Genomic DNA, 22079 nt, shown 5'->3' on the forward strand with positions numbered 1-22079 from the left:
CCTGTACCACAATTTTGAGGTACTCCTGGTGAGGAGGGTAAATAGGGACATGCAGGTAAGCATCCTTGATGTCCAGTGATACCATGAAATTCTCCAGGCTTGCAATAATCGCTCTGAGCGATTCCATTTTGAACTTGAACCTTCGTATATAAGTGTTCAAGGATTTCAATTTTAGAATGGGTCTCACCGAACCGTCTGGTTTCGGTACCAAACATTTTGGAATAGTAACCCTGGCCTTGTTGAAGGAGGGGTACCTTGATTTCACCTGCTGGAAGTACAGCTTGTGAATTGCCGCCAGTACTACCTCCCTTTCTCCGAGGGCAGCAGGCAAGGCTGATGTGAGGTAACGGCGAGGGGGAGTCGCCTCGAACTCCAGCTTGTATCCCTGTGATACTACTTGCAGAACCTAGGGATCCACCTGTGGGCAAGCCCACTGGTCCCTGAAGTTCCCGAGATGCGCCCCCACCACACCTGTCTCCACCTGTTGAGCCCCAGCGTCATGCGGTGGACTCGGAGGAAGCGGGGGAAGATTTTTGATCCTGGGAACTGGCTGTCTGGTGCAGCTTTTTCCCTCTTCCCTTGTCTCTATGCAGAAAGGAAGCGCCTTTGACCCGCTTGCTTTTCTGAAGCCGAAAGGACTGTACCTGAAAATACGGTGCTTTCTTAGGCTGTGAGGAAACCTGAGGTAAAAAATTTTCTTCCCAGCTGTTGCTGTGGATACGAGGTCCCAGAGACCATCCCCAAACAATTCCTCACCCTTATAAGGCAGAATCTCCATGTGCCTTTTAAAGTCAGCATCACCTGTCCACTGCCGGGTCTCTAATACCCTCCTGGCAGAATGGACATTGCCTTAATTCTGGATGCCAGCCGGCAAATATCCCTCTGTGCATCCCTCATATATAAGACGACGTCTTTAATATGCTCTATGTTAGCAAAATATTATCTCTGTCTAGGGTATTAATATTGACAGGGTATCAGACCACGCTGCAGCAGCACTATTCATGCTGAGGCAATTGCAGGTCTCAGTATAGTACCTGAGTGTGTATATACAGACTTCAGGATAGCCTCCTGCTTTTTATCAGCAGGCTCCTTCAAAGTGGCCGTATCCTAAGACGGCAGTGCCACCTTTTTTGACAAACGTGTGAGCGCCTTATCCACCCTAGGGGATATCTCCCAACGTGACCTATCCTCTGGCGGGAAAGGGTACGCCATCAGTAACCTTTTAGAAATTACCAGTTTCTTATCGGGGGAACCCACGCTTCTTTACACACTTCATTCACTCATCTGATGGGGGAACAAAACACTGGCTGCTTTTTCTCCCCAAACATAAAACCCCTTTTATGTGGTACTTGGGTTCATGTCAGAAATGTGTAACACATTTTTCATTGCCGAGATCATGCAACGGATGTTCCTAGTGGATTGTGTATATGTCTCAATCTCGTCGACACTGGAGTCAGACTCCGTGTCGACATCTGTGTCTGCCATCTGAGGTAACGGGCGTTTTTTGAGCCCCTGATGGCCTTTGAGACGCCTGGGCAGGCGCGGGCTGAGAAGCCGGCTGTCCCACAGCTGTTACGTCATCCAGCCTTTTATGTAAGGAGTTTACATTGTCGGTTAATACCTTCCACCTATCCATCCACTCTGATGTCGGCCCCACAGGGGGCGACATCCCATTTATCGGCCTCTGCTCCGCCTCCACGTAACCTTCCTCATCCAACATGTCGACACAGCCGTACCGACACACCGCATACACACAGGGAATGCTCTGACAGAGGACAGGACCCCACAAAGCCCTTTGGGGAGACAGAGAGAGAGTATGCCAGCACACACCAGAGCGCTATATAACACAGGGATCCCACTATAAATGAGTGTTTTTTCCCTTATAGCTGCTTATATATATATATATATATATATATATATATATATATATATATATATATATATATATATATATATATATATATATATATATATATATATATATATATATATATATATATATATATATATATATATATATATATATATATATATATATATATATATATATATATATATATATATAGTGCGCCTAAATTTAGTGCCCCCCCTCTCTTTTTTTACCCTTATGTATGCAGGGAGAGCCAGGGAGCGTCCTTCCAGCGGAGCTGTGAGGGAAACATGGCGCCAGTGTGCTGAGGGAGATGGCCCCGCCCCTTTTCCGGCGGACTTCTCCCGCTTTTTCTGGAATTCTGGCAGGGGTATTTTTACACCTGTATAGCCTTCCTGACTATATATGGTATAGATTTGCCAGCCAAGGTGTATTATATTGCCCTCAGGGCGCCCCCCCCCCCCCCCCCAGCGCCCTGCACCCATCAGTGACCGGAGTGTGAGGTGTGCATGAGGAGCAATGGCGCACAGCTGCAGTGCTGTGCGCTACCTTGTTGAAGACAGAAGTCTTCTGCCGCCGATTTTCCAGAACACTTCTTGCTTCTGGCTCTGTAAGGGGGCCGGCGGCGCGGCTCCGGGACCGAACGATCGAGGTCGGGTCCTGTGTTCGATCCCTCTGGAGCTAATGGTGTCCAGTAGCCTAAGAAGCCCAAGCTACCACCAGTTAGGTAGGTTCGCTTCTTCTCCCCTTAGTCCCTCGCTGCAGTGAGTCTGTTGCCAGCAGATCTCACTGTAAAATAAAAAACCTAAAATATACTTTCTTTCTAGGAGCTCAGGAGAGCCCCTAGTGTGCATCCAGCACAGCCGGGCACAAGATTCTAACTGAGGTCTGGAGGAGGGTCATAGTGGGAGGAGCCAGTGCACACCAGGTAGTCCTAAAGCTTTCTTTAGTTGTGCCCAGTCTCCTGCGGAGCCGCTATTCCCCATGGTCCTTACGGAGTCCCAGCATCCACTTAGGACGTCAGAGAAATACAAGTTATATTCCAAAAGTTATGAATTAGATAAAGCAATGTTCTGCTCCTTTTCATATATAACCAAACCAGTGTGCTTTCCCAAACACAATCTGATTACCATGTTCCTGTCTCTTTCACAAAAGTAAATATAACTTGAATTTCAATTGCATTAATCCTCTCACACATAGACAACGTTCTTATAAATTAAACATAATCTGCATCACACATAATGCTGCCTAGGAAATGTTACATCAAACTGTTGTTACAGGAAACCCACTAGTTTGCATTCGTAAAATACAATCTGATTTAGCAGCCACTTGTTTCTCCATGCAAAACCAGTCTTCTTTCCAAACCTTCGTTTGTACCTGAAAGAAAATGTTTGACCACCAAAAGGCCTGCTAATCGCCACCCTGCTTTAGCTAGGACAATTATCATATGACTTGCTATATAGAAATTGCTGAAGAACAATTGTCAAAGCCTTTTAGAAACAAAATAACTTACACATTCCTTCTAAGTGCTGGCATTTGCATGCATTGTAAATGTACAATCCTACCACTGTGCCTAGAGCATGACATATGACATGTTAAAACACGTCATAAAACATATTTTAAAGCATTTTACATATTTAAATACCCAGCGCCTACAATACATTTAAAGATGGCGCCTAGCCCCAGAGCACAGTTCAAAAGTGGCGCCAAGCACCCATTGTCCTCCCAATGGCGCTGGGCACTAGTGGTTAACTCCTTCAGTGCCACGGCCGCCATTGTCCATGTGCCACCAGGGGCTGTCCGGCCACAACAGGTAATACAATTTTCCGTGACAGCCTGGACACTGATGCATCAGTGGACTTTCCCCTTTTTTCCTATCCTCAGGAAGAAAAGGTGAGTAACCTTTTGGGGATTTGAAACTTCTTTTCAGGATTAACCCATGGTTCTTCAAACAGGGTATTCAATTCCTTTGACGCAGGAAAAGTGACTGATGACTTATTTTTTACATTAAAATAAGATTCCTCACACTCCTTTGCCACCTTATCAGGAATTTGCAGAACATCTCTGATAGCTTCTATAAGAGCTTCTATTCCCTGTGACAGAGCTGCATCCCCCCTCTGAGTCCACCTCCCCCCCCATCCATGTCTGACCTGTCAGCATCAGACTGCAGGATATGGGCCAGAGTTTGTTTTTGCGGGCAAATGGCAGGGGACTGAGACGCTTGTTTGGGGACTGAGTCTCTGTTCATAATCTCATCCACAGACTGTCTTAAGTATTGCGTCTCTTTCTCATGGCAGGACAATTTATTAGAGATATTGGAAATCATTCCTTTAATGGAATCCAGCCAAGCTGGTTCAGCCCCGCTAGCCTGGGAATGTGCACTACACGGAGTACACAGTAGTGAGCCCCCTGGGGGAGAGGAACACTCTGCCTTACATGAAACACACTCTTTGCCTGACATATTGTAACTGTGACAGCACACACTCACAGGAAAAGTTAAAAGCACAATTAACCCACAAAGAGCCCTTTTGGGGAGATAAAGGTAATATGGAGCCAGCACACAGTGCCCTTATTGCTAATGCCAAGCTTAGCCGGGTCGCAGACTAAGTACCCAGATTGGGGACTTCGTACACTAAAAATCGCTCCCCCCTGCTATGACCCCCTGGTACCGCTGAGGTAAACTGGAGCCACTCCGGAGGAGCTGCACGTCCCTGTCATTCAGCGTCTGTGTCCACTGCAGAGGGAAAATGGCGCTGGTGAGCTGCTGGATCTGCTCATAGTGAAGCCCCGCCCACTCAATGGCGCGCGGTCTTCCTGCTTTTTTTTATACTGGCTGAGGTAATTTTGTGCCTAAAATGGAGACAGATCCGTTTTAAGGCTTTGATTGCCAGTGTGGGTACTGTGTACAGTGTACTGAGACGCATTTGTGTACTCAGTTTGGAGACGCAATCCGCCCCGGTTAGAAGCCGTGCGTCTCCGTACCCTCATGCCGTCATAATGGCCGGCGACCTTTTAACTGGGACGCCGGCTTAGTACTCACCACTCTTCTTTCTTCTGGCTCTGTTAGGGGTGGCGGCGTGCTGCGGGGATGTACGCTCGCCGTGGTGGGGCTTGCAAATCGTTCCCTCAGGATCTAGTGTCCTGTCAGCGGGGAATGAGAACATTAACCCATCAAGTAGTTGGGCCGTTCCACCACCTAAGTCCCTGGAAGCAGACAGGCTGGTGTCATCCAATCCTGCCTGAAAATAACAAACATACAAAATAAATGCAGAAAACTCTTCAGGAGCTTCCAGCGACGTGACCGGCTCCTCTGAGCACATTTTCTAAACTCAGTCCGGTAGGAGGGGCATAGACAGAGGAGCCAGCCCACACACTCAAATTCTTAAAGTTCTCATGGCTCCTGGTGGACCCGTCTATACCAGTGATGTGCAGTGGGGTAAAAACAGGGGAGGCACTGCATATATCATATATCCCCCCACCTCTTCCCAACCTCCACCTGCCCGCCTCCCTGCACCCCCCGGCCCTCCAACAGTCAGCACAACGTGTGTGTCTGGGTGTAAATCAGGAAGGGGGGGGGGGGGTGAACCATGGCAGCGCTGCTTACCTTCCTGGCTGGACACAACAGGCAGAGGCTCAGCTGTGCGCGGCAGGGAGACGCTGCAGCGCTTAATCCGGTGCAGCTTCCGGGTCTGGCTGGGGAACTGTCTGTCACCCGCCACCGCTGCCTTATTTGCTGCTTCGCTGCTCACGTGAGTATGTAGGCACAGCCGCCACAGTGAGGCATGCCTCAAACTATGCTGTACTCAAGGCAGTATTATTAACTACGGCATGGCCCCGCCCCCAGCAGCTCCAGGCAGTTTCTGACCGAGAGGGGAGGCATATCTATCGCTGCCTCACATCCCCTCTCCCTGTCATACACTAATGGAAAAAAACGAGGTTTATGGTAAGAACTTACCCTTGTTAAAACTCTTTCTGCGAGGAACACTGGGCTCCACAAGTCTGGGCAATGGGGTGTAGAGTAGGATCTTGATCCGAGGCATCAACAGGCTCAAAGCTTTGACCTTCTTCCCAAGATGCATAGCGCCGCCTCCTATATCAACCCGCCTCCCAGCACAGGAGCTCAGTTTAGTTAACCAGCCCAATGCAGTAGCAGGAAAAGAGACGACAACGGTTAGTAGCCACATACACCACACTCTCACGACAAGAGAAGTGTCAGCGGCTAATGCCATATCAACCCAAAGAAGCTAAGTGCGTCAGGGTGAGCGCCTTGTGGAGCCCAGTGTACCTCGCAGAAAGAGTTTTAACAAGGGTAAGTTCTTACCATAAAACTTGTTTTCTGCTGCGGGGTACACTGGGCTCCACAAGTCTGGACAATGGGGATGTCCTAAAGCAGTTCCTTATGGGAGAGGACGCAATGTAGCGGGCACAAGAACCCGGCGACCAAAGGCAGCATCCTAGGAAGCGGCAGTATCGAATGCATAGAACCTTATGAAGGTGTTCACGGAGGGCCACGTAGCAGCCTTGCACAATTGATCAAGGGTCGCACCACGTTGGGCCGCCCAAGAAGGTCCAACAGACCGAGTAGAATGGGCCGTAATGTGAACAGGAGCTGACAGACCAGCCTTCACATAAGCATGCGCAATCACCATTCTGATCCACCTGGCCAGGGTCTGCTTGTGAGCAGGCCAGCCACGTTTGTGAAATCCAAACAAAACAAAGAGAGAATCAGACTTTCGAATAGAAGCAGTTCTCTTCACATAGATACGGAGAGCCCGTACCACATCCAAAGACCGCTCTTTGGGAGACAAATCAGGAGAGACAAAAGCTGGAACCACAATCTCCTGATTAAGGTGGAACGAAGAAACCACCTTAGGCAAATATCCGGGATGAGTCCTAAGAACCGCACGGTCACGGTGAAAAATCAGATATGGGGAACTACAAGACAAGGCACCCAAATCCGACACTCTTCTAGCAGAGGCAATAACCAACAGAAACACCACCTTAAGGGAAAGCCACTTAAGGTCAGCTGAACCAAGAGGTTCAAATGGAGACTCTTGTAACGCCTCCAAAACCACCGACAAGTCCCAAGGAGCCACAGGCGGGACATAGGGAGGTTGGATACGAAACACACCCTGAGTGAAAGTATGAACATCAGGTAAATCGCAATTTTTCTCTGAAACCACACCGACAAGACAGAAATATGAACCTTGAGGGAGGCCAGACGCAGGCCTAAATCTAGGCCCTGCTGTCGAAAAGCCAAAAGTTTGGCTGTACTAAACTTGGAAGCGTCATAATGGTTAGATGCGCACCAAACAAAGTAGGAATGCCAGACCCGATGGTAAATCCGAACAGAGGCAGGTTTCCGGGCCCGCAACATAGTTTTAATGACCTCTTCAGAAAAACCCTTAAGACGGAAGCTTCAAGAGCCACGCCGTCAAAGACAGCCGGGCTAGGTCCTGGTAGACACAGGGGCCCTGAACGAGGAGGTCTGGGCGTTGTGGAAGTAGAAGTGGACGCTCTGACGATAGGCCCTGCAGGTCTGAGAACCAGTGCCGTCTGGGCCACGCCGGAGCTATGAAAAGCAGATTTCCTTTTTCTTGCTTGAACTTCCGAATTACCCTGGGCAGGAGTGACACCGGAGGGAACACGTACGGCAGCCGAAATCTCCACGGCACTGCCAGCGCATCCACGAATGCTGCTTGAGGATCCCTTGTCCTTGCTCCGAAGACCGGAACCTTGTGATTGTGTCGAGACGCCATCAGATCCACATCTGGAAGACCCCATCTTTCCACGAGGAGTTGAAATACTTCTGGATAGAGGCCCCACTCGCCGGCATGCACGTCCTGACGACTGAGAAAGTCCGCTTCCCAATTCAGGACTCCCGGAATGAATATTCCCGATATTGCCGGTAGATGGCGTTCTGCCCAACGTAGAATCCGTGAGGCTTCCTTCATTGCCAAATGGCTTCGAGTGCCGCCTTGATGATTTATGTAAGCCACTGTGGTGGCGTTGTCCGACTGTACTTGAACAGGACGGTTCTGAATCAAAAGCTGGGCTAGGTTCAATGCATTGAAGACCGCCCGCAATTCCAGAATGTTGATCGAGAGGAGAGATTCCTCCTTGGTCCATCGACCCTGCAAGGAGTGCTGCTCCAGCACCGCGCCCCAACCTCTTAGACTGGCATCTGTCGTCAACAGGACCCAGTTGGATATCCAGAAGGGACGGTCTCTGCACAATTGTCGGTCCTGGAGCCACCAGAGCAGCGACAGATGGACCTCCGGAGTCAAAGAGATCATTTGAGACCTGATCCGGTAAGACAGGCCGTCCCACTTGGCTAGAATCAGCTTCTGGAGGGGCGAGAATGGAATTGAGCATACTCCACCATGTCGAATGCTGATACCATGAGGCCCAGCACCTGCATTGCCGAATGTATCGACACTTGCGGACGAGAAAGGAAGCAACGAATCCTGTCCTGAAGTTTCAGGACTTTCTCCTGAGACAAGAACAACCTCTGGTTGTGAGTGTCCAATAGCGCTCCCAGATGCACCATGCTCTGAGCAGGGACCAGGGAGGATTTCTTCCAGTTGATGAGCCACCCGTGGGCTTGTAGAAACCAGACCGTCATATCCAGATGACGCAGGAGAAGATCTGGGGAATTTGCCAGGATTAACAAGTCGTCCAGATACGGGTGTATCCTGACCCCTTGACGGCGGAGTACCACCGTCATCACCGCCATAACTTTAGTGAAGACTCGCGGAGCCGTTGTTAAACCAAAAGGTAACGTCCGAAACTGGTAATGGAGGTTGCCAATAGCGAACCTCAGGTATTGTTGATGTGACACTGCTATAGGAATATGCAGATAAGCATCCTGTATGTCCAGGGAGACCATGTAGTCCCCAGGTTCCAAGGCCAGAACTATAGAGCGGAGGGTTTCCATACGGAACTTGGAAACATTCACAAACTTGTTCAGTGCCTTGAGGTTGAAAATGGGCCGGGAGGACCCATTCTGTTTTGGGACTAGAAACAGCGGAGAATAGTACCCCCGGCACCTCTGAGCAAGAGGCACCTGTACTACGACTCCTGTATCCAGGAGGGTCTGTACCACCGAATGCAGAGTGTTTGCTTTTGTCTGGTCCGACGGGACGTCTGTCTGGCAAAATCGATGAGGGGGTCGGTTTTTGAAGGCTATGGCGTAACCTCGGGTGACGACTTCCCGTACCCAGGCATCTGAAGTGGTCTTCAACCATTCCTGGGTATACCCTAGAAGCCGGCCCCCCACCCTGGGATCCCCCAGGGGGAGGCCCGCCCCGTCATGCGGCAGGCTTATCGGTCTTGGCTGCTGGCTGACGGGCAGCCCAGGCTCTTTTGGGCTTCGGCTTAGGTTTGCGGGCCTGCTTATGGTACGCCTGACCTTTTGCTTTACCTGAAGGATGAAAGGGGCGAAAGGACGTGCCTTTGTCCTTCGACGCAGAAGGAGCTGTATTAGGCAGACAGGCAGTTTTGGCAGTAGCCAAGTCAGCCACTATCTTATTTAAGTCCTCCCCAAACAGAATATCCCCATTGAAAGGGAGTACCTCCAGGGTTTTTCTAAAGTCCAGATCCACAGACCAGGATCTCAGCCACAATATCCTGCGAGCCAGGACTGACGTAGTAGAGGCCTTGGCATCTAGGATACCGGCATCAGAAGCCGCCTCTTTAATATAGCGAGAAGCTGTGACAATATATGACAAGCATTGTCTAGCATGGTCAGAGGAGATTTCAGCTTCTAACTCCAAGGCCCATGCTTCAATAGCCTCTGCCGCCCATGTAGCTGCAATAGTGGGCCTTTGTGCAGCACCCGTGAGGGTGTAAATCGCTTTTAGACAACCCTCGACACGTTTATCCGTAGGCTCTTTTAGAGACGTGGCGGTAGTGACAGGTAGAGCTGAGGAAACCACCATCCTAGCCACATGTGAGTCTACTGGAGGAGGCGTTTCCCAATTCTTAGACAGCTCTGGCGTGAGGGGATAGCGAGCCAGCATCTTCCTTTGAGGCACAAACTTCGTACCCGGCTTTGCCAGGGTTCCTGACGTATATCCACTAGGTGGTCAGAGTGAGGTAAAACTTGTTTAATCACCTTCTGACGCTTGAACCTATCTGGTTTCTTAGGAGGAACAGATGGCTCGGGATCATCCGTAATCTGCAGAATTAACTTAATAGCCTCCAAAAGATCAGGAACATCCACATGTGAACTACCCCTCCCCATCAGCCGTATCTGAGTCAGAACCTGTGGGGTCAGTGTATGTACTGTCTTCATCAGACGAGATGTCAGTGACAGCAGTGGATTGTGAGGAGACGAGCGCTCGCTTAGAGGACCTCTTGGACTTAGGCGAGCGTTGGTCAGACTTTTTAGTAGTCAGGGACTGGTTCAACTTCTTTAATTGAGCAGATAAATTGTCCGCCCACGGCGGGTTAGCTGCAGGGACCACATACGGTTGTACCGGCATTGGGGGTCCCATAGGGGGTGTTAGTTTATGAACTAGCGTATGCAGAAGCGTGGAAAAAGCGGCCCATGGAGAGTCAGTATGTGCCTCCGTTGCCAGAAGCCCCCAGAACCAGAGCCCACAGCTGCTATATTTTCCCCATATGTGCCTGTGGCTTCAGCAACACCAGCAGTGTGTTCAGCCCCAGAACCGTTACCCTCAGAAGCAGACAGGATATAACTTGCTGTATCAGGTAACAATACAATTATTAGCAGCACTATATCCCTAAACCCAAACCCCTGCGCAGTGTAGTCAGCACCAGCAGAGATAAAGGAGAGATATGGTGACTAAATCAAAGAGAAAAATACGTAATACAGTATATCTTTGTGAAAATCCTATATTAAATAACACCTGACGCACCTAGCCCCCTCAGGTTATAGAATATAGGGATAGCAAGTTGAGTGAAAGACACGAGATGGACACCACTCAGCTATCAATGCACACACAGATAGTCACAGTCTGTACAATGCAGAGGTTATTACTGACAATAATACTGCACTGGACTAGCTTACACAGCTATATAACAATAGATATAACGGTACACAGTAAGAACTGGATGTATATCACAGGGTAATTGTACTATAAACCCCTGACTAAATGCACTCTTTCTTACTAACACTGTCTAAAAAGGCAGGTAGAATACTTAAGTGTCATGTAAAGGCACAGCGCTGACAACCAGGCGGCTTTACATAGGAGGATTTGCCCAAGCAGTCCCAGGAACAGTGAACCGAGGAATAATGGCGCCGCAGACACTGACAGGGAGTGAGGAAAAGACAGAGATGCAGCTCCAGGGCGGGAACACTTGCTGGAAATGGCGCCCTGTTGCTGGGGGAGGGGCTTCAGGTCTAAGCCTTATCCCCCTTGCTGGCAAAACCACCTGGTACTGTGAGCGATATTAAAATCGGTTTTAAGAGAAAACCTGACCTGCGCCCATGCCCTGGTGATCTAGTGGGTTCGCCTGTATCCACAGTGTCCACCGCCAGCGTGCGCGGTCCGCCTCCCACTGACCACGCCGGATCGCGATAAAGACCGGGTCCCGCGAGTGGGACCCACTTACCACCTCCCGAAGCGCGGCCACGCGATCCTGGAGAGCCCCAGCCGTGTGTGTCTAACATGAAGAAAACCGGAGCCTCCGCTGTAGGTACCCGGCAACCAGGGCTCGGGAGTGTACAGCGCCGCTGGGGAGAGCTGGAGCCACAGCAGAGAATGTCACAAGACATTTACCACTGCTGCTGCCCTTGAAGTCTTCACTTTTTACCTCATTAAAAGCTTTTCTCAGGGCTGCCTGGAGCAGCCCCTCTGTTATGTGCCTGCTTACTGCAGCACCAACTGACAAACTGAGCTCCTGTGCTGGGAGGCGGGGTGATATAGGAGGCGGCGCTATGCATCTTGGGAAGAAGGTCAAAGCTTTGAGCCTGTTGGTGCCTCGGATCAAGATCCTACTCTACACCCCATTGTCCAGACTTGTGGAGCCCAGTGTACCCTGCAGCAGAAAATAGGATTTTAATACCTACCGGTAAATCCTTTTCTCTTAGTCCGTAGAGGATGCTGGGGATGCTTCAAAAACCATGGAGTATAGACGGGATCCGCAGGAGATATGGGCACACTATAAGACTTTGAATGGGTGTGAACTGGCTCCTCCCTCTATGCCCCGCCTCCAGACTCCAGTTATAGGAACTGTGCCCAGGGAGACGGATATTTTGAGGAAAAGGATTTATTTAATTATTTTAAAACTAAGGAGAGATACACACCAGCTCACACCACTAACACGCCGTAAAACATGGCATTCAACAACAACGCATGCAACGGCATGACTAACATCAGCCAGAGACTGACTGAACTCAACTCAACCTGAGTGTAACCATAACCAAAAACTGCAGATACAGCCCGCACTGGCACGGGCGCCCAGCATCCTCTACGGACTAAGAGAAAAGGATTTACCGGTAGGTATTAAAATCCTATTTTCTCATACGTCCTAGCGGATGCTGGGGATGCTTCAAGAACCATGGGGTTTATATCAAAGCTCTAGACTGGGCGGGAGAGTGCGGATGACTCTGCAGCACAGATTGACCAAACAAGAGGTCCTCCTCCGCCAGGGTATCAAACTTGTAAAACTTTGCAAAGGTGTTTGATCCCGACCAAGTAGCCGCTCGGCAAAGTTGTAACGCCGAGACCCCTCGGGCAGCCGCCCAGGATGAGCCCACCTTTCTGGTAGAATGGGCTTTCACCGATTTCGGTAACGGCAATCCTGCCGTAGAATGAGCCTGCTGAATCGTATTACAAATCCAGCATGCAAGTCTGCTTAGAAGCAGGAGCCCCAATCCGATAAGGTCACCGTGAAGCAGGTGGGCAGGCTCATATACTGGCCAATATATGCCAAGAACCTCAAATATTATATTATGGTTATAATAATTTTAATGGTGTATGGTGCACCTGCACCCTTTGTTCCTATGTTGTAGTATTGCAGTACTTAGTCCCAGCAAGGTAGCACATCCCATTATAATAAGCTAGGGTGTGCAGTCCAGGCCCCGTTTCCAGGAGCCCCAATCTTGTTGGGAGCCCATAGGACAAACAGAGCCTCTGTTTTCCTAATCTGAGCCGTTCTGGCGACATAGATCTTCAAAGCTCTGACCACATCGAGAGACTTTGATTCCGCCAAGGCTTCCGTAGCCACTGGCACCATGTGAAACGATGACACCACTTTTGGCAGAAATTGCTGACGAGTTCTCAACTCCGCTCTATCAGCATGGAAAATTAAATAGGGGCTTTTATGACATAAATGGATTTTAGTGTATTTTCCTGCTTACGATCCGCAGGATCTTTCAGGGCTGCCGTGTCAGGAGACGGAAGCGCCACCTTTTTGGATAGACGCGATAAAGCTTTGTCTACCGTGGGGGTTGACTCCCACTTTTCCCTGTCCCCAAATGGAAACGGATACGCCACTGGAATTCTTTTGGGAACCTGTATCTTCTTGTCAGGATTTTCCCAAGCCTTTTCAAAAAGCGCGTTCAGTTCATGAGAGGGAGGAAACGTTACCTCAGGTTTCTTTCCTTTATAAATACAGACCCTAGTATCAGGAACAGCAGGGTCCTCAGTTATATGCAACACTTCTTTAATTGCCACAATCATGTACTGAATGCTCTTAGCCAGTTTAGGATTTAATCTGGCATCACTATAGTCGACACTGGAATCAGAGTCTGTGTCGGTATCTGTATCAGCTATCTGAGTAAATGCACGTTTCTGTGACCCCGAAGGGGTCTGAGCTTGAAGCATCCCCAGCATCCTCTAGGACGTCAGAGAAAAACGGATTTGTATCATTTATCACACAGACTGTGTTATATGTATAGTACTGTAAATATAATATAGCTTAGTGAAAAATCTGTTCTTTTCAGTGGAGTATGACAGGTGAGCCTCTGCCTCCCCTGACTGCACGTCCCTGGTCTATACCCCATGGTCCCCAGTATCCTAGGAGGTAAGAGAAAATGACAGCTCTTACATCAGACTGAGACTACTACTACTATAATGACACCTTAGTTACAGTACCTCTGACAACTGCATACGTTACGGGTGAGAGTGGTACGAGGCCGGTGGCCCTTGGGGCAGTCTCCCGTCTCAGTATCCAGGTACTGTGCTTATGAGCAGGCGGAATACACATTCCACGGAGCATCCTTGGAGTGCCGCCACACGCAGGTGAGACAAAATCTGGTCACTGTACCTTACACACAGGAAGATCATATCACCGTGATCTCCTGGTACTCTACCCTCATTAACTGTATGTTCCTACAGTAATATAATTATCAGCCTGTTTTAAACTTATAAATACGGGTAAAGCCTAGTTCTCCCAGAAAGCCCAGCATGCAGGGGCAAGGCTGCAGGATAAGCCCGGTGGCGCTCAGCAGCTGCTGCAGTGGCCCATGGCTAAGTCAGCTGCATTCTTTGCCCATCAGTATGGATAGTGTGCCAGCAGAATACCGGACAAGCGAATATAAATCCTGGGCCAGCCCTTACATATGTTACACCGCCGTCATAAGCCTGTCTATCCACAAGGAATAGTGGGAACTGTTTGTTTTCTTCCAGCGTGGTACGGCTGAGAAGAGACGCCAGGATCTTGGCAATCAGGGCTCAGCCTGCTAAGTACACTGTGTTTACTATGGATTAAATATTGTACTCCGTCAGCCATGTGCTGTATGTATATTTTATGCCCACGGGACAATTCTGAGAAGCTGTCAGCTGGGGATGCTAATGTTGAGTAAATTTGCTTTTTGTTTGTGTACTGTACAACGCTTCCCGGCCATGGCTCCTGTACGCAGGCAGTTGGCGTGCCAATGAGATGCATCCTGCTTTAGCAAACATACTGGAGCCACACACCTCAAGATCTCTGTACTGTACATAAAAAAAATGTTAAAAATATATTTTAAAAGGTGCCTCAATTTAAAAATGAAGAGTGGATTTAAATAACACAGAAGCAGGACAGAGTAGGGGATGAGATAGTGTCGGCTAGGAGTCACTACACCTATTGGATTGGTCCAGGATCATGCCTGTTTGACTACACACCCAGGACAATGCAGCCTTCATTAACCTGCCAAAAGCAGTAGGACTGAGCGTTGTCCCCACCATGGGGATAGAGAGTGAGAAGCAAGGTTCAACAGGCGAGGTAAGGACTGCTAGACAGTGAGGAGCAAGACTCTGCAGCCGAGGTAAGGACTGATAGAGAGTGAGGAGCAAGGCTCAGCAGGCAAGGTAAGGAATGATAGAGAGTGAGGAGCAAGGCTCAGCAGGCAAGGTAAGGAATGATAGAGAGTGAGGAGCAAGGCTCAGCAGGCGAGGTAAGGACTGATAGAGATTGAGGAGCAAGGCTCAGCAGGCGAGGTAAGGAATGATAGAGAGTGAGGAGCAAGGCTCAGCAGGCGAGGTAAGGACTGATCGAGATTGAGGAGCAAGGCTCAGCAGGCAAGGTAAGGAATGATAGAGAGTGAGGAGCAAGGCTCAGCAGGCAAGGTAAGGAATGATAGAGAGTGAGGAGCAAGGTTCAGCAGGTGAGGTAAGGAATGATAGAGAGTAAGGAGCAAGGCTCAGCAGGCGAGGTAAGTACTGATACAGATTGAGGAGCAAGGCTCAGCAGGCAAGGGAAGGGCTGGTAGAGAGTGAGGAGCAAGGCTCAGCAGCTCAGGTAAGGGCTCGTAGTGAGTGAGGAGCAAGACTCAGCAGCCGAGGTAAGGGCTGGTAGAGAGTGAGGAGCAAGGCTCAGCAGCTGAGGTAAGGGCTGGTAGAGAGTGAGGAGCAAGACTCAGCAGCCGAGGTAAGGGCTGGTAGAGAGTGAGGAGCAAGGCTCAGCAGCTGAGGTAAGGGCTGGTAGAGAGTGAGGAGCAAGACTCAGCAGCCGAGGTAAGGAATGATAGAGAGTGAGGAGCAATGCTCAGCAGGTGAGGTAAGGAATGATAGAGAGTGAGGAGCAAGGCTCAGCAGGTGAGGTAAGGACTGAGATGCAGACGTAGCTGAGGTATATGAAGGTGTGGAACCTCTGGTATTGTCAGATGTTTGCTCTCACTGTGTGCTGTGTGTTTATGTATAACAGAAGGGTGAGAGACTATGACCGGGTGACGGCACTCTGCCGGGCGATGACAGATTTGTGTCAGTGATACATAGTTACTGAGAGGGCTTACTTCACCACTCCTAGGGTCTCCCTCTCACTTTCACTTACTGCCTATTACCGATTCCTCGCACTGCGGAATGAACAAGGCCACGTCAGCCCTTTATATAGTAAGGGGACACAATACAGCAGGCTGTAAACCTCTAAGACTAGTACAGGAAACTGTCCTAATAAGTAAATAAATACACATTACATTTCACAGGAATTGGTCAGTTGCATTCCTCCTTTCATATATCTATGACCCAAACCAGATTACCTTAATCCAGAGGTTCTCAAGGCACCCCAACAGTCCAGGTGTTAGGTAGGGGTGGTATTCAGTATGCCGGCTGTTGGGATCCCGGCGCTCAGTATACCAGCGCCAGAATCCCGACACCCGGCATACCGACAACTATTCTCCCTCTTGGGGGTGCACATCCCCCCTGGAGGGAGAATACACAGCGTGATAGCACGCCACCGTGCCCGAAGCGTGGTGAGCTCATTTGCGCTCGCCCAGCTGCCAGTATGCCGGTGGTCGGGGTCCCCGCCCACCGGCATACCATACTATACCCGTTAATTAAGGCGCTAATTAAGTCACCTGTGGCCAAATATGGATATACTTAAAACCTGGACTGTTGGGGTACCTCGAGAACCGTTGTTAGGACACAGTTGTTTCTTTCCTTATCACCTTCATACACAAAGGCTAGGCCAGGTGACACCACCTTTTCCTAAGGTCAGGATAATTACAAAATCACTTCCTAGGTCACATAAAAATGGCAATTTCTTAAAAAATACATCCACATAGCTTCCAACTGTCCTGATTTTCATGGGACAGTACTGTTTTTTGGGACTGTCCCACCTGCGGGCAGCAGTGTCCTGCGGTGAAGGGGGGGGGGGCAATTGGGAGGCTCCTGCACTCGTTGCCCTGCTTAGCAGAGCAGTGGTGAATAGACGGAGACGGATGGAGAGGGGGCATGCCAGCAGCTCACGGAGCGTTGGGCATGCCTCCTCAGTGACGAAAACCGGGGGCGCGGCTCGCAACCACAGCACTTCTGTGAAGCCACGCCCCATTCACTGAGGCCACACATCCTTTTTCAGGCCGCGCCAAAGTCCCTCTTTATGCAGCTGCGAAGTTGGGAGGTATGAATCCACATCTAGCACCAGACTATACACACCAAGGACCTGGAGCACAGCACAACACAACACAACACAACACAACACAACACAGCGCAACACAGCGCAGCACAACACAGCACAGAACAACACAACACAGCGCAGCACAACACAGCGCAGCACAACACAGCGCAGCACAACACAGAACAGCACAACACAGAACAGCACTGCACAGCACAGCACAGCACAGGGCTTTCCAGTAACATACTTCTATCTACTGTATCTATATGGTATCCGGTCTCTAGGTTGACAGTCATTAGGTCGACCACTATTGGTCGACATGCATTAGGTTGACATGGTTTGTAGGTCGACATGGTCACTAGGTTGACGTGACAAAAGGTCGACATAAGTTTTTCCAATTTTTATTTTATTTTTTTATTTTATTTTGTCATACTTTATGATCCACGTGGATGACGACTGGGAATAGTAACCTGCCCAAAGCATGGCGAGCGAAGCGAGGGGACGCGGTGCACTAGCTGGGGTTCACGGTCACTGTACTGAGAAACAACACCAACATTTTTTTTTAAACTCATGTCAACCTTTTGTCACGTCAACCTAATGCTTGTATTGACCTATTTTAGGTGTCGACTAAGTCACTGCTGACCAATAGTGGTCAACCTATGCATTGTCGACGTAAGTATGGTCGACCATATGAACCACACCCATCTATATTGTTATACTGGGGCACAGGACACAGCATCCTGACACCAGCGTATACCAGAGACGATAAATGGCTCATCTGGTAACAGGAGCAGACTGACATAAATGCCCAGTAAAAGCGAAGTCATATTCTCAAGGGGGGTACTCACGGAACGATCGCTGCTTAAAATCTAAGCAATCTGACTAGATTGCTTAGACTTTAAGTAGCGATCGCTCCGTGTGTACCCCTCACAGCGATAGCGATGCGCAGCCCCACGCATCGCTATCGCTGGTGCTAGATTGGCCCGGTGGGTGAAATGAGCAACCCCCCCCCCCCCCCCCGCACGCTCAGCACACATCGCGCTGTGCTGAGCGGGGGGGAGAGATGTGTGCTGAGCGAACCACTCTCTCCCAAAATCGGCCCGTGAATACAGCCCTTATACCTCACAGCTCCTACTCCTGAGCTGGCTAGCCTCCCCTGTACCTCACAGCTCCTACTCCTGAGCCAGGCAGCCTCCCCTGTACCTCACAGCCCTAATACTCCTGAGCCAGCCAGCCTCCCCTGTACCTCACAGCCCCTACTCCTGAACCGGCTAGCCTCCCCTGTACCTCACAGCTCCTATTCCTGAGCCAGGCAGCCTCCCCTGTACCTCACAGCCCTAATACCCCCGAGCCGGACAGCCTCCCCTGTACCTCACAGCTCCTACTCCTGAGCCGGACAGCCTCCCCTGTACCTCACAGCTCCTACTCCTGAGCCGGCCAGCCTCCCCTGTACCTCACAGCTCCTACTCCCGAGCCGGCTAGCATCCCCTGTACCTCACAGCCCCTACTCCCGAGCCGGCTAGCCTCCCCTGTACCTCACAGCCCTAATACCCCCGAGCCGGACAGATACCCCTGTACCTCACAGCTCCTACTCCTGAGCCAGGCAGCCTCCTCTGTACCTCACAGCCCTAATACCCCCAAGCCGGACAGCCTCCCCTGTACCTCACAGCTCCTTCTCCTGAGCCGGCCAGCCTCCCCTGTACCTCACAGCCCCTACTCCTGAGCCGGCCAGCCTCCCCTGTACCTCACAGCCCTAATACTCCCGAGCCAGCCAGCCTCCCCTTTACCTCAAAGCTCCTACTCCGTAGCCAGCCAGCCTCCCCTGTACCTCACAGCCCTAATACTCCTGAGCCGGCCAGCCTCCCCTGTACCTCACAGTCCTAATACTCCTGAGCCGGCCAGCCTCCCCTGTACCTCACAGCCCTAATAGTCCTGAGCCAACCAGCCTCCCCTATACCTCATAGCTCCTACTCCAGAACCGGCCAGCCTCCCCTCAACCTCACAGCCCTAATACTCCTGAGCCAACCAGCTTCCCCTGTACCTCACAGTCCTAATACTCCTGAACTGGCCAGCCTCCCCTGTACCTCACAGCCCTAATACTCCTGAGCCAGCCAGCCTCCCCTGTACCTCACAGCCCCTACTCCTGAACCGGCTAGCCTCCCCTGTACCTCACAGCTCCTATTCCTGAGCCAGGCAGCCTCCCCTGTACCTCACAGCCCTAATACCCCCGAGCCGGACAGCCTCCCCTGTACCTCACAGCTCCTACTCCTGAGCCAGGCAGCCTCCCCTGTACCTCACAGCCGTAATACCCTCGAGCCGGACAGCCTCCCCTGTACCTCACAGCTCCTACTCCTGAGCCGGACAGCCTCCCCTGTACCTCACAGCTCCTACTCCTGAGCCGGCCAGCCTCCCCTGTACCTCACAGCTCCTACTCCTGAGCCGGCCAGCCTCCCCTGTACCTCACAGCTCCTACTCCTGAGCCGGCTAGCATCCCCTGTACCTCACAGCCCCTACTCCCGAGCCGGCTAGCTTCCCCTGTACCTCACAGCCCTAATACCCCCGAGCCGGACAGATACCCCTGTACCTCACAGCTCCTACTCCTGAGCCAGGCAGCCTCCTTTGTACCTCACAGCCCTAATACCCCCAAGCCGGACAGCCTCCCCTGTACCTCACAGCTCCTTCTCCTGAGCCGGCCAGCCTCCCCTGTACCTCACAGCCCCTACTCCTGAGCCGGCCAGCCTCCCTTGTACCTCACAGCCCTAATACTCCCGAGCCAGCCAGCCTCCCCTTTACCTCAAAGCTCCTACTCCGTAGCCAGCCAGCCTCCCCTGTACCTCACAGCCCTAATACTCCTGAGCCAGCCAGCCTCCCCTGTACCTCACAGCCCTAATACTCCTGAGCCAGCCAGCCTCCCCTGTACCTCACAGCCCCTACTCCTGAACCGGCTAGCCTCCCCTGTACCTCACAGCTCCTATTCCTGAGCCAGGCAGCCTCCCCTGTACCTCACAGCCCTAATACCCCCGAGCCGGACAGCCTCCCCTGTACCTCACAGCTCCTACTCCTGAGCCAGGCAGCCTCCCCTGTACCTCACAGCCGTAATACCCTCGAGCCGGACAGCCTCCCCTGTACCTCACAGCTCCTACTCCTGAGCCGGACAGCCTCCCCTGTACCTCACAGCTCCTACTCCTGAGCCGGCCAGCCTCCCCTGTACCTCACAGCTCCTACTCCTGAGCCGGCTAGCATCCCCTGTACCTCACAGCCCCTACTCCCGAAGCCGGCTAGCTTCCCCTGTACCTCACAGCCCTAATACCCCCGAGCCGGACAGATACCCCTGTACCTCACAGCTCCTACTCCTGAGCCAGGCAGCCTCCTTTGTACCTCACAGCCCTAATACCCCCAAGCCGGACAGCCTCCCCTGTACCTCACAGCTCCTTCTCCTGAGCCGGCCAGCCTCCCCTGTACCTCACAGCCCCTACTCCTGAGCCGGCCAGCCTCCCTTGTACCTCACAGCCCTAATACTCCCGAGCCAGCCAGCCTCCCCTTTACCTCAAAGCTCCTACTCCGTAGCCAGCCAGCCTCCCCTGTACCTCACAGCCCTAATACTCCTGAGCCGGCCAGCCTCCCCTGTACCTCACAGCCCCTAATACTCCTGAGCCGGCCAGCCTCCCCTGTACCTCACAGCCCTAATAGTCCTGAGCCAACCAGCCTCCCCTATACCTCATAGCTCCTACTCCAGAACCGTCCAGCCTCCCCTCAACCTCACAGCCCTAATACTCCTGAACTGGCCAGCCTCCCCTGTACCTCACAGCCATAATACTCCCGAGCCGGCCAGCCTCCCCTTTACCACACAGCCCTAATACTCCCGAGCCGGCCAGCCTCCCCTTTACCACACAGCCCTAATACTCCCGAGCCGGCCAGCCTCCCCTTTACCACACAGCCCTAATACTCCCGAGCCGGCCAGCCTCCCCTGTACCTCACAGCCATAATACTCCCGAGCCGGCCAGCCTCCCCTTTACCACACAGCCCTAACACTCCCGAGCCGGCCAGCCTCCCCTTTACCACACAGCCCTAATACTCCCGAGCCGGCCAGCCTCCCTTTACCACACAGCCCTAATACTCCCGAGCCGGCCAGCCTCCCCTTTACCACACAGCCCTAATACTCCCGAACCGGCCAGCCTCCCCTTTACCACACAGCCCTAATACTCCCGAGCCGGCCAGCCTCCCCTTTACCACACAGCCCTAATACTCCCGAGAGGGCCAGCCTCCCCTTTACCACACAGCCCTAATACTCCCGAGCCGGCCAGTGAGAGAACTGTATACTGTAATGTAAGTACTCCTTCCTGGGTGAATGGTGACTTTGTAATTAATAAATAGTGCTGAAAGCCGTGTGTAATATCAAAGCCAGCGACAGATTCTGTGTAACAGAATAAAGTTTAAGGAGATTATATATTAACATGATTGTGTGACTGAGCTGGCGGCACGATGATACACAGGGGGAAGAATATTTATTACAGCTCTGTATAAACAATTGTGTAATACAGGGAGGATGGGGAAAGAAGGACAAAGGTAATTAGCATATGGTGACCACGGAACAATCTATTGGTCAGATGTAAGCAGTGCTGGATTAGGGCCATGCCGGCCTGGGGCTGACAGTGATCATGGGCCTAGAGTGAGTGAGAAGCTGATTACCGTTCCAGTCGTAGTCCACGTGGATCGTTAAGTATGAAAAAGTTCAAAAAAAGAAAAAAAAATGTAAAAAACTCATGTCGACCTAGAAACCCTGTTGACCTTCAGACCCTGTCGACCTAGTGACTGTCGACCTATAGTGGTCGACCTAAACATTGTCGACCTAGACAGTGTTGATCTTCAGACCGGATCCCCAAATAAGGCCCAGAGCCTCTCCTGCAGACAGTGGTGATGGTGGCAC

General features: G+C 51.2%; 2 protein-coding genes across 4 annotated transcripts in view; one reads left to right on the forward strand and one right to left on the reverse strand.

Moving 5' to 3' along the window:
• DNAI3 (dynein axonemal intermediate chain 3) overlaps positions 1 to 22079 on the reverse strand; it is a 400488-nt gene that overhangs the window by 350503 nt on the left and 27906 nt on the right. The gene's annotated exons all lie outside the window — the stretch shown is intronic.
• Positions 21839 to 22079, forward strand: part of MCOLN3 (mucolipin TRP cation channel 3) — a 70813-nt gene continuing 70572 nt past the window's right edge. Inside the window, exon 1 of the mRNA XM_063938953.1 lies at positions 21839 to 21872. The gene's annotated coding sequence lies outside the window, so the exon portion shown is untranslated. The remainder of the gene's footprint in view (positions 21873 to 22079) is intronic.

This window comes from Pseudophryne corroboree, chromosome 9 (assembly GCF_028390025.1).
Source record: "Pseudophryne corroboree isolate aPseCor3 chromosome 9, aPseCor3.hap2, whole genome shotgun sequence".
Taxonomy (NCBI): Eukaryota; Metazoa; Chordata; class Amphibia; order Anura; family Myobatrachidae; genus Pseudophryne; species Pseudophryne corroboree.